The 11,979-nt window shown below is 45.4% G+C and overlaps 2 non-coding genes across 2 annotated transcripts; both read right to left on the bottom strand.

Moving 5' to 3' along the window:
* Window positions 1-223: 223 nt before the first annotated feature.
* On the bottom strand, window positions 224-296 carry trnat-ugu (transfer RNA threonine (anticodon UGU)). Its single transcript has one exon. It is a non-coding gene; the product is annotated as a tRNA-Thr (tRNA).
* A 3,140-nt stretch (window positions 297-3,436) lies between these two features.
* Window positions 3,437-3,509, bottom strand: trnat-ugu (transfer RNA threonine (anticodon UGU)). Its single transcript has one exon. It is a non-coding gene; the product is annotated as a tRNA-Thr (tRNA).
* Between the last annotated feature and the right edge of the window lie 8,470 nt (window positions 3,510-11,979).

The raw sequence follows: 11,979 nt of genomic DNA, 5'->3' as shown, positions 1-11,979 counted from the left end.
AGCTAGTCCCACTCCCCCGCCCTTTCCCCGTAGCCCTGACAATATTGATCCATCAGGTGCTTATCCAATTCCCTTTTGAAAGCCACGATTGAATCTGCTTGGTCACAAACTGGGGCTGGAAAGTGAAACTGCTGAGGGCTGTGTTTAAATTGTGGAGTGAACCGGTCTGGTTGGTGGTGTTGCTGATTGATGGTGAATTTAGAAACAGAAGTCAAAATTGAGTAGGCCCCAGTGAGATTTGAACTCACGACCCCTGGTTTACAAGACCAGTGCGGTAACCCCTGAGCTATGGAGCCACCTGTGTCTTAATGACCTATTTTAATCTTACTATTGTTACCAAGGAGGTGGGGCCCAAACAAACATTCACAATGGTTCATCCCTGAACATTCCCAGAATGATCCAGCACACAAGGAGGCCATTCGGCCCATCGTGCCTGTGCCGGCTCTTTGAAAGATTCTGTCCAATTAGTCCCACTCCCCCCTGCTCTTTCCCCGTAGCCCTGCGAATGTTTCCACTTCAAGTGTATCTCCCATTCCCCCTTTTCAAAGTTGCTGCTAAACTAAGGAATTCAGGAGAAACTTCTTGACCCAGAGAGTGGTGAGAATGTGGAACTCGCTCCCACAGGGCCTGGTTTGAGACGAGTAGCTGAGATGCATTTACACAGGATTCCATCGGATATACGGCACAGAAAGAGGCCATTCGGCCCAACCAGTCCACACCGGCGTTTATGCTCCACTTGAGCCTCCTCCCGTCTTTCCTCATCTAAATCTATCAGCGTAACCCTCGATTCCCTTCTCCCTCATCTCCTTGTCCAGCCTCCCCTTAAATACATCGATACTATTCGCTTCAACCACTCCCTGTGGCAGCGAGTTCCACATTCTCACCACTCTCTGGGTAAAGAAGTTTCTCCTGAATTCCCTATTGGATTTCTTGGTGATGATCTTATATTGATGGCCTCTAGTTCTGCTCTTCCCCACAAGTGGAAACACTCTCTCTGTATCCACTCTATCAAAACCTTTCATCATTTTAAAGACCTCTATTAGGTCACCCCTCAGCCTTCTTATTTCAAGAGAAAAGAGACCCAGCCTGTTCATCCTTTCCTGATATGTATACCCTCGCATTTCTTGTATCATCCTTGTAAATCTTCTCTGCACCCTCTCCAGTGCCTCGATATCCTTTCTATAATATGGCGACCAGAACTGTACGCAGTACTCCAAGTGTGGTCTAACCAAGGTTCGAAGTTTCGATAACTTCCCTACTTTTCAATTCTATCCCTCTAGAAATAAAACCTGGTGCTTGGTTTGCTTTTTTTATGGCCTTGATAACCTGCGTCACAACTTTTAGTGATTTGTGTATTTGTACTCCGAGATCCCTTTGTTCCTCTACCCCACCCAGACTCGCACCCTCCAAGTGATAAGTGACCTCCCTATTCTTCCTACCAAAATGTAATACCTCACATTTATCTGTGTTGAACTTCATTTGTCAATTATATGCCCGTTCTGCAAGTGAATTAATGTCCTCCTGTAACTTGTTGCAGTCCTCCTCAGTATTGACTATCTCTCTCCGCAATTTGGTGTCATCTGCAAATTTAGAAATTTCCCCCCTCCCTCACTGCCTCCCTCTCTCACCCCTCCCTCCCCCTCCTCCCCTTCCCTCCCCCTCCCTCACCCTCACTCTCCCCCCCTCCCCTTCCCTCTCTCTCCCACTCCTCTCCCTTGCCCTCCCGCCCCGCCCCTCTCCCGCCCCACCCCCTTCCCTTCACATTTATCCACATTATAATCCAGCTGCCATGTTCTCGCCCACTCACTGATCCTGTCGAGATCCCCTTGAAGCCTCTTCACATCCTCTTCACAACTGACACTGCCACCTAGCTTTGTATCATCAGCAAATTTGGAAATATTACATTTAGTCCCCTCATCCAAATCATTGATATAGATTGTGAATAGCTGGGGCCCAAGCACCGATCCTTGCGGTACCCCAGTAGTCACATCCTGCCATCCAGAAAAAGACCCGTTTATCCCTACTCTTTGTTTTCTGTCTGTTAACCAATTCTCAATCCATGCTAGTATATTCATCCCAATTCCATGGGCCCTAATTTTGTTCACCAACCTCTTGTGTGGGACCTTATCGAAGGCCTTCTGAAAATCCAGATACACCACATCTACCTGTTCCCCTTTGACTACTCCACTAGTTACATCCTCAAAGAACGCCAATAGGTTTGTCAAACAGGATTTCCCTTTCATAAATCCATGTTGACTGTGCCCAATCTTACTATTAGTTTCTAAGTGCCCAGTTATTGCAGCCTTTATAATAGATTCCAGCATTTTCCCAACTACTGATGTGAGGCTAACAGGTCTGTAGTTCCCCGTTTTCTCTCTCCCTCCTTTCTTAAATAGCGGGGTTACATTTGCTGTCCTCCAATCTGCAGGAACCGTTCCGGAATCTATAGAATTTTGGAAGATGACAACCAATGCGTCCACTATCCCAATGGCCACCTCTTTCAAAACCCTAAGATGTAGGTCATCCGGTCCTTGGGATTTGTCGACTTTTAGTCCCATTAATTTTGCTAGTACTGTTTTTTTAGTAATAATAATAATTTCTTTAAGAACATAATAAAGAGGAGCAGGAGTCGGCCACTCGGCCGCTCGAGCCTGCTCCGCCATTCAATAAGATCATGGCTGATCATCGACCTCAACTCCACTTTCCCGCCCGATCTCCATATCCCTTATTTCCCCATGAGTCCAAAATTCTAGCGATCTCAGCCTTGAATATTCTCAAAGACTCAGCATCCACAGCCCTCTGGGGCAGAGAATTCCAAAGATTCACAACCCTCTGAGTGAAGAAATTCCTCCTCATCTCAGTCTTAAATGGCCGACCCCTTATCCTGAGACTGTGACCCCTGGTTCTAGACTCTCCAGCCAGGGGAAAACAGCCTCTCAGCATCGACCCTGTCAATCCCCCTCAGAATCTTGTATGTTTCAATGAGATCACCTCTCATTCTTCTAAACTCCAGAGAGTATCGGCCCATTCTACACAATCTCTCCTCATAGGACAACCCTCTCATCCCAGGAATCAATCTAGGCAGGAAATGTGAAATATCAGGATAGATTGGTGGGTCTGAGATTTGATATCATGGAATCGAAGAATGGTTACAGCACAGAAGGAGGCCATTCGGCCCATCGAGCCCATGCCAGCTCTCTGCAAGAGCACTTCAGCTAGTCCCACTCCCCCGCCCTTTCCCCGTCGCCCTGACAATATTGATCCTTCAGGTGCTTATCCAATTCTCTTTGGAAAGCCACGATTGAATCTGCTTGGTCACAAACTGGGGCTGGTAAGTGAAACAGCTGAGGGCTGTGTTTAAAGTGCGGAGTAAACCGGTCTGGTTCATGGTGTTGCTAATTGACGGTGAATTTAGAAACAGAAGTCAAAATTGAGTAGGCCCCAGTGAGATTTGAACTCACGACCCCTGGTTTACAAGACCAGTGCTCTAACCCCTGAGCTATGGAGCCACCTGGGCTTTAATTATCTATTTTAATCTTACTATTGTTAACAAGGAGGTGGGGCCCAAACAAACCTTCACAATGGTTCATCCCTGAACATTCACAGAATGAGACAGCACACAAGGAGGCCATTCGGCCCACCGTGCCTGTGCCGGCTCTTGGAAAGATTCTGCCCAATTAGTCCCACTCCCCCCAGCTCTTTCCCCGTAGCCCTGCGAATGTTTCCACTTCAAGTGTATCTCCCATTCCGCCTTTTCAAAGTTGCTGCTAAACTCAGGAATTCAGGAGAAACTTCTTGACCCAGAGAGTGGTGAGAATGTGGAACTCGCTCCCACAGGGCCTGGTTTGAGACGAGTAGCTGAGATGCATTTACACAGGATTCCATCAGATATACGGCACAGAAAGAGGCCATTCGGCCCAACCAGTCCATGCCGGCGTTTATGCTCCACTCGAGCCTCCTCCCGTCTTTCCTCATCTAAATCTATCAGTGTAACCCTCGATTCCCTTCTCCCTCATCTCCTTGTCCAGCCTCCCCTTAAATACATCGATACTATTCGCTTCAACCACTCCCTGTGGCAGCGAGTTCCACATTCTCACCACTCTCTGGGTAAAGAAGTTTCTCCTGAATTCCCTATTGGATTTCTTGGTGACGATCTTATATTGATGGCCTCTAGTTATGCTCTTCCCCACAAGTGGAAACACTCTCTCTGTATCCACTCTATCAAAACCTTTCATCATTTTAAAGACCTCTATTAGGTCACCCCTCAGCCTTCTTATTTCAAGAGAAAAGAGACCCAGCCTGTTCATCCTTTCCTGATATGTACACCCTCGCATTTCTGGTATCATCCTTGTAAATCTTCTCTGTACCCTCTCCAGTGCCTGTATGTCCTTTCTTTAATATGGCGACCAGAACTGTACGCAGTACTCCAAGTGTGGTCTAACCAAGGTTCGATGTTTCAATAACTTCCCTACTTTTCAATTCTATCCCTCTAGAAATAAACCCTAGTGCTTGGTTTGCTTTTTTTGTGGCCTTGCTAACCTGCGTCGCAACTTTTAGTGATTTGTGTATTTGTTCTCCGAGATCCTTTTGTTCCTCTACCCCACCTAGACTCGCAACCTCCAAGTGATAAGTGACCTCCCTATTCTTCCTACCAAAATGTAACACCTCACATTTATCTGTGTTGAACTTCATTTGTCAATTATATGCCCATTCTGCAAGTTAATTAATGTCCTCCTGTAACTTGTTGCAGTCCTCCTCAGTATTGAATATGTCTCTCCGCAATTTGGTGTCATCCGCAAATTTAGAAATTTCCTGTCCCTCCCCCTCCACATCCTCCCCTTCCCTCTCTCTCCCTCCCCTCTCCCTTGCCCTCCCTCTCCCGCCTCTCCCCCTCCCCTCACTCTCCAGCCTCTCTCCTCCCCGCCACTCCTCCTCCCACCCCCCACCCACTCTCAACCCCTCCCTCCCTCTCCCGCCCCTCCCCATCTCGCCCTCTCCCTCTCTCACCCCTCCCTCCCTCTCCCGCCCCTCCCCATCTCACCCTCTCCCTCTCTCACCCCGCCCCCTCCCTCCCTCGACCCTCCCTCTCCCGCCTCTGCCCCTCCCCTCACTCTTCCGCCTCTCCCCTCCCGCCACTCCTCCTCCCGGCCCTCCCCCTCCCTCTCTCATCCCTCCCCCTCCCTCTCTCACCCCTCCCTCTGCCGCCCCTCCCCCTTCCCTTCACATTTATCCATATTATAATCCATCTGCCATGTTCTCGCCCACTCACTGAGCCTGTCGAGATCCCCTTGAAGCCTCTTCACATCCTCTTCACAACTGACACTGCCACCTAGCTTTGTATCATCCGCAAATTTTGAAATGTTACATTTAGTCCCCTCATCCAAATCATTGATATAGATTGTGAACAGCTGGGGCCCAAGCACCGATCCTTGCGGTACCCCACTAGTCACAGTCTGCCATCCTGAAAAAGACCCGTTTATCCCTGCTCTTTGTTTTCTGTCTGTTAACCAATTCACAATCCATGCTAGTATATTACCTCCAATCCCATGGGCCCTAATCTTGTTCACCAACCTCTTGTGTGGGACCTTATCGAAGGCCTTCTGAAAATCCAGATACACCACATCTACCTGTTCCCCTTTGACTACTCCACTAGTTACATGTCTTATGTTCATTAATAAATAGACATTCTTATTATGAACACAGCTAGCTTTTGCTAGTTACTTTATTGAGCACATGTGGACTGGTACAGTATCTGTAGAGGCTTCCATCTTGACTGTTGCCTTATGGGTAGCCTAGTGCCTCATGGGTATTGTACTCTTGATATATATATACAGCTGGGTAGTGTAGTCTTATATACTGCTCTACACAGCTCTATGGCTCCACCTAGTGTCCACTATAGAATGACATGTTATTGATCATTACATCCCCCTTTCTTTGAGGTTTAACAAAATCAATATCAATCAACTTTCAAGAAAACAATAAAGATAATATCAGTAACACTTTGTTAGTGCTCTATAAACATAAACATTTTCAAAACAGTCAACACATTTTCAAAGCTTTACATTGTACTCAAAGATTAAGTCTATCAGGCTCTTTTACTTCATGTGTGGATCTTCTCAACACGGGTAAGTCTGATGTTTCTTCATGAGATTGTTCTGGCGGTGAATGACAAGATGCAGTTGCGGCATTGTCATCAATCTGGTCTTGAATAGTCTCTTGTGTTTTTAGGAGGGAACGGCGGTTCCTCCTGAGAATCTGACCTTCCTCAGTTCTAACAGTGTATGACCTTGGTCCTACTTCCTCAAGAACTGTAGCTTTCCTGTTCCATGCATCTGGATCCTCAATCCTGACAACATCATCCCTTGTCAATGGTTTTAGAGTTTTGGATGACTTGTCATAGTATGATTTCTGTTTCAGCTTTAACAGTTGAAGTCTCTGTCTCAGTTCCTCACTTTGCTGTTCTTTTGCACAGCAGGGTAGCGTGGTGCGCAACTTGCGACCCATTAGTAGTTCAGCAGGTGAAGAACCACAGTCTAAAGGAGAGGCTCGGTAGCTCAGCAGGGCGAGATAAGGATCAGACTTGCTTTCTGTCGCTTTCTTCAGTAGCTGCTTGAGAACTTGAACACCTTTCTCTGCCTTACCATTTGACTGAGCATACAAAGGACTGGATGTGATGTGCTGAAAGTCATAATGTGCTGCAAACTGTTGCCACTCCTTACAGTTGAAGCACGGACCATTGTCGCTAACGGCAATCCTGGGAATTCCATGTCTGGCGAAGATGGATTTCACATGCATTATGACACTGCTTGCTGTGGTGCTTGAGAGCAGCGCCATCTCAGGATAGTTAGAATAGTGGTCAATCACTATTAGATAGTCTTTACCATTTAAATGAAAAAGGTCCATACCAACCTTTTGCCATGCTGCTATTGGTATGTCAGCTACTATCATTGGTTCCTTTGCTTGTTTGTTTTGGTGTTTCTGACATGTCTCACATTTGCCTATCATGTTCTCAATGTCCTTATTTATGCCAGGCCAATAAACAGTGTCTCCTTATTTATGCCAGGCCAATAAACAGTGTCTCTTGCTCTCCTTTTGCATTTTTCAATTCCGAGGTGTCCCTCATGAATCCTTTTGAGCATGTCTTGACGTAGAGCCTGTGGAATGACTATTCTGTTCTATTTTAGTAATACTCCACTTGCGACACTCAATTCTGACCTTATGTGAAAATATTTTGGACAGGAACCTTTTGGCCAACCATGGTGAATGTTCTCTATTACTGTTTGTAATACTGTATCTTTTACTGTTTCTTCTGCTATTTGCTTTGATTTTGTGTCTGACACGGGCAGCGCAGCAGTGACCATACTCACATGAACATCCACGTCTTCTTCAGTAGAGCTCACATGACTCATTGTGGGTGCTTGGGATAGTGCATCTGCTAACACTATGTATTTGCCTGATGTGTAGATCAGTTCAAAGTCATATCTTTGCAGCTTCATCATGAGTCGTTGAATCCTTGGAGACTTCTCATTCAGGATTTTTTTTATGATGGCAACCAGAGGGCTGTGGTCTGTCTCAACTGTGAAGGTGGGAAGTCCATATATGTAGCCATGAAACTTTTCTAGTCCAAATACCAAGCCTAGACATTCCTTTTCAATCTGGGCGTATCGACACTCAGTATCAGTAATAGACCTGGAGGCATAGGCAACAGGCTTCCAATCTTCACCCTCTGCTTGTAGCAAGACCGCACCTAGGCCATCTTTTGATGCATCCATTGACACTTTGATTCTTTTGGTTGTGTCAAAGAAGGTGAGTACAGGTGTGGTTGTCAGCACTGTTTTGAGGTTCATCCACTCTTGTTCATGTCTTTCTGTCCATGCGAACTCATTTGTTTTATGTAGCAGGTCTCGCAGACAGGCTGTCTTGGCTGACAAGTTAGGGATGAACTTTCCAATGAAGTTTATCGTCCCCATGATGCGTAGCACTCCTATTTTGTCAGTGGGTCGGGGCATTTTGAGTATGGCGTTTACTTTTTCCATATCTGGCTCTATTCCTTTACCAGATAGATTATCTCCTAGGAAAGTGACTTCCTGGATGCCAAACTGACACTTGGGTTGTTGAGCTTCAGTCCATTCCAGCGTATGCTCTGTAGCACTTTAGTCAGTCTCTCATTGTGTTCTTTCAGTGTGGAGCCCCAGATGATGATGTCACCAACATAGACCCGAACTCCTTCCAGACCTTCAATTATGTGTTCCATACCTTCAATTATGTGTTCCATCGCTCTATGAAAGATTTCAGATGCAGATATTATCCCGAAAGGCATTCTGAGGAAACAATATCTGCCAAATGGTGTGTTGAAGGTACAGTATTTGGTGCTCTCTTCATCCAGTTTTAGTTGCCAAAATCCTTGTGAGGCATCGAGCTTTGTAAAATATCTGGCACCTGACATTTCACTAGTGATTTCTTCTCGCTTGGGAATCTGGTAGTGTTCACGTTTTATGTTTGCATTTAAGTCCTTTGGATCCATGCATATTCTTAGATCATTGTTCTTTTTCTTTACACACACCATGGAGTTAACCCAGTCTGTTGGCTCTTCGACTTTCCTGATGACTCCTAGTGTGGCCATTCTGTCCAGTTCATTCTTGAGCCGGTCACGCAGGGGTGCTGGAACTCTTCGTGGAGCATGTACCACTGGCTGAGCATCCTGCTTTAGCTGGATCTTGTAAGTGAATGGTAGAACTCCAAATCCTTTGAACACATCCTGGAAATTATTCACGACAGAATCCACCGAGTCATCTGGTCTGCTTATGGCACATTTTATACGGTAGACTCTTTTGACCAGTTTAAGTCCTCACAAGCTTTGTCACCCAGTAGTGAATCAAGCCTTTCAGCCACAACAGGAAACATGAGATGATGCACTTTGTCTTTGACTGTCACTTTAATTCTGCATACATCTAAGCTATCTATTTTCTGTCCATTATAGTCCTTCAGTAGTGTAGTGGCGCTTCTTAGTTTCCAAACAGGCAGCCACTGAGCTGTGGGGTTTTTAACAACGAGTAGACGCGTGTCGAAATAAAACGTTCCCAAACATAGCTTTGTCTTTTAAACTGTTTACTATAACACTTAACAAACGCAATTACAAAGCAAACATGTATAAACGAACACGGTCAAAAACTGTACTGCTCCAAACCTCACAGCTTCTGCCTCCTTCAACCACGTGCAGTTTAAACTGTAAAATGGCTGCACCCATGTGTGGCTTAGGGACTGTTCCATTGTGGCAAGAATGAAGGGGGTGTCTCGGACTATACTACTGGAGCAAGAAAATAGGGGGTTTCTTAATACAATAAGTCGGTCAGGTAAATTAACTGTATTATGCCATTTAACCACTATTTTAAAGTATTTTCTTAAGCTTTTATGGCTCTTACAAGTAGTACTGACTTTTTCTGTATTTTGGGCTTTTCTTTCATATTGTTAATGTCACTCATACTGATTAAGTTTGCTTTTGCCCCAGTGTCTAGTTTCAAGGTAACTAATGCTCCATTTACCTGCAGTGGGGTCATCCATTTGTCCTCTTTTACTGCATTAACTTTATGTTCAGCATTGTCCATTTCTGAGGGCTGCACATTTTCTGTATCCTTTTTGATATTGTCACATGACACCATTCCTACAAAAAACATCTCACTTAAATCAGTGTCCTCAATTACATTAACTCGTTGCCCTTTCTTAGTTTGTACTTTTGAAAAGCATTGTTTGGCAAAGTCATTCTTTCCATTACACTTTGTGCACATTTTTCCAAACGCTGGGCATTGTCTTAACTGGTGTTTGTAACCACAGTGTTTACAATTTGAAATTTCATCCTCCGATTGCTTTTCATTTCTGTTCTGCCCATGTTTCTTCCCCTTATAGGACACAGCACCGACAGCAGCATTATCACTCGTTACAATCGCATCATTATTGATTTCACTGAAAGTCTTCGCGTGCTTTCGAGCTAGCTCGCTGGCTTGGCATATTTTCACTGCATTTTCCAAATTTAGTTCAGTTTCTCTCAACAGACGTTCCCTGACTTTTTTATCATGAATACCAAACACAATCTGGTCACGAATCATGGATGCTTTGAGCTCAGAGAAATTACATGTCTGTGCTTTCAGTTTCAGATCAGTTATAAAGCTATCAAAAGTCTCATTTTGCTGCTGTGTCCGAGAACAGAAGATGTATCTTTCATAGGTCTCATTCTTTTTGGGAGAGCAATGTGCATCATATTTTTTTAGCACATCTTCTAATTTTTCTCTGTTCTCCACTGGATTAAATACAAATGTATTAAATATCTCTATCGCCTGTGGGCCTGCTGTTGTGTATGTACCTTTAAGAGAATAACTGGTCTCAGACTGCAATACCGGCAGTGACCACCCCTGTATAAAAGGCGCTAGAGAGCCTCTGTTGGTTAGTCATAGAGTCATAGAGTTATACAGCACAGAAAGAGGCCCTTCGGCCCATCGTGTCTGCGCCGTCCATCAAGCCCTGTCCAATCTAATCCCATTTTCCAGCATTTGGTCCATAGCCTTGTATGCAATGGCATTTCAAGTGCTCATCCAAATGCTTCTTGAATGTTGTGAGGGTTCCTGCCTCTACCACCCTTTCAGGCAGTGAGTTCCAGACTCCAACCACCCTCTGGGTGAAAAAGTTCCTCCTCAAATCCCCTCTAAACCTCCTGCCCCTTACCTTGAATCTATGGCCCCTTGTTATTGACCCCCCTACTAAGGGGAAAGGTTCCTCTTTATCTACCCTATCTATGCCCCTCATCATTTTGTACACCTCAATCAGGTCCCCTCTCAGCCTTCTTTGCTCCAAGGAAAACAACCCCAGCCTGTTTAGTCTTTCTTCATAGCTGAGGTGCTCCATCCCAGGTAACATCCTGGTGAATCTTCTCTGCACCCTCTCCAAAGCAATCACATCCTTCCTATAGTGAGGCGACCAGAACTGCACACAGTACTCCAGCTGTGGCCTTACCAGCGTTTTGTACAGCTCCGTCATAACCTCCCTGCTCTTATATTCTATGCCTCGGCTAATGAAGGCAAGTATCCCATATGCCTTTTTAACCACCTTATCTACCTGTTCCGCTGCCTTCAGGGATCTATTTACATGTACACCAAGGTCCCTCTGACCCTCTGTACTTCCTAGGGTCCTACCACTCATTGTGTATTCCCTTGCCTTATTTGTCCGTCCAAAATGCATCACCTCGCACTTTTCAGGGTTAAATTCCATTTGCCACTTTTCCGCCCATCTGACCAACCCGTTTATATCGTCCTGTAGCCTGAGGCTTTCCTCCTCGCAATTTACCACCTCACCAATTTTCGTGTCATCTGCGAACTTACTGATCATACCTTTTACATTCTCATCCAAATCATTTATGTAGATCACAAACAGCAAGGGACCCAGCACCGATCCCTGAGGTACCCCACTGGACACAGGCTTCCAGTCACAAAAGCAACCTTCGACCATCACCCTCTGCCTCCTGCCACTCAGCCAGTTTAGGATCCAACGCGCCAAGGCACCCTGGATCCCATGGGCTCTTACCTTCTTGACCAGTCTCCTATGCGGGACTTTGTCAAAAGCTTTACTGAAGTCCATGTATACCACATCCACAGCATTTCCCTCATCCACACACCTAGTCACCCCCTCAAAAAATTCAATCAGATTGGTCAGACATGATTTACCCTTGACAAAGCCATGCTGACTATCCCCGATTAATCCTTGCCTCTCCAAGTGGAGACTAATTTTGTCCCTCAGAATTTTTTCCAATAATTTCCCTACCACTGATGTTAGGCTCACTGGCCTGTAATTCCCTGGTTTATCCCTGCTACCCTTCTTGAATAATGGTACTACGTTAGCTGTTCTCCAGTCCTCTGGTACATCCCCTGTGGCCAGAGAGGTTCTGAAAATTTGTGTCAGAGCCCCTGCAATCTCCTCCTTTGCCTCCCACAG

The sequence above is a fragment of the Somniosus microcephalus genome, unplaced genomic scaffold, assembly GCF_052327205.1.
Source record: "Somniosus microcephalus isolate GS21.2 unplaced genomic scaffold, FLI_Smic_1.0 unresolved_chr2, whole genome shotgun sequence".
NCBI lineage: Eukaryota > Metazoa > Chordata > Chondrichthyes > Squaliformes > Somniosidae > Somniosus > Somniosus microcephalus.
The sequence above is the reverse complement of the archived record's forward strand: the minus strand, read 5'-3'. Positions and strand labels throughout refer to the sequence as shown.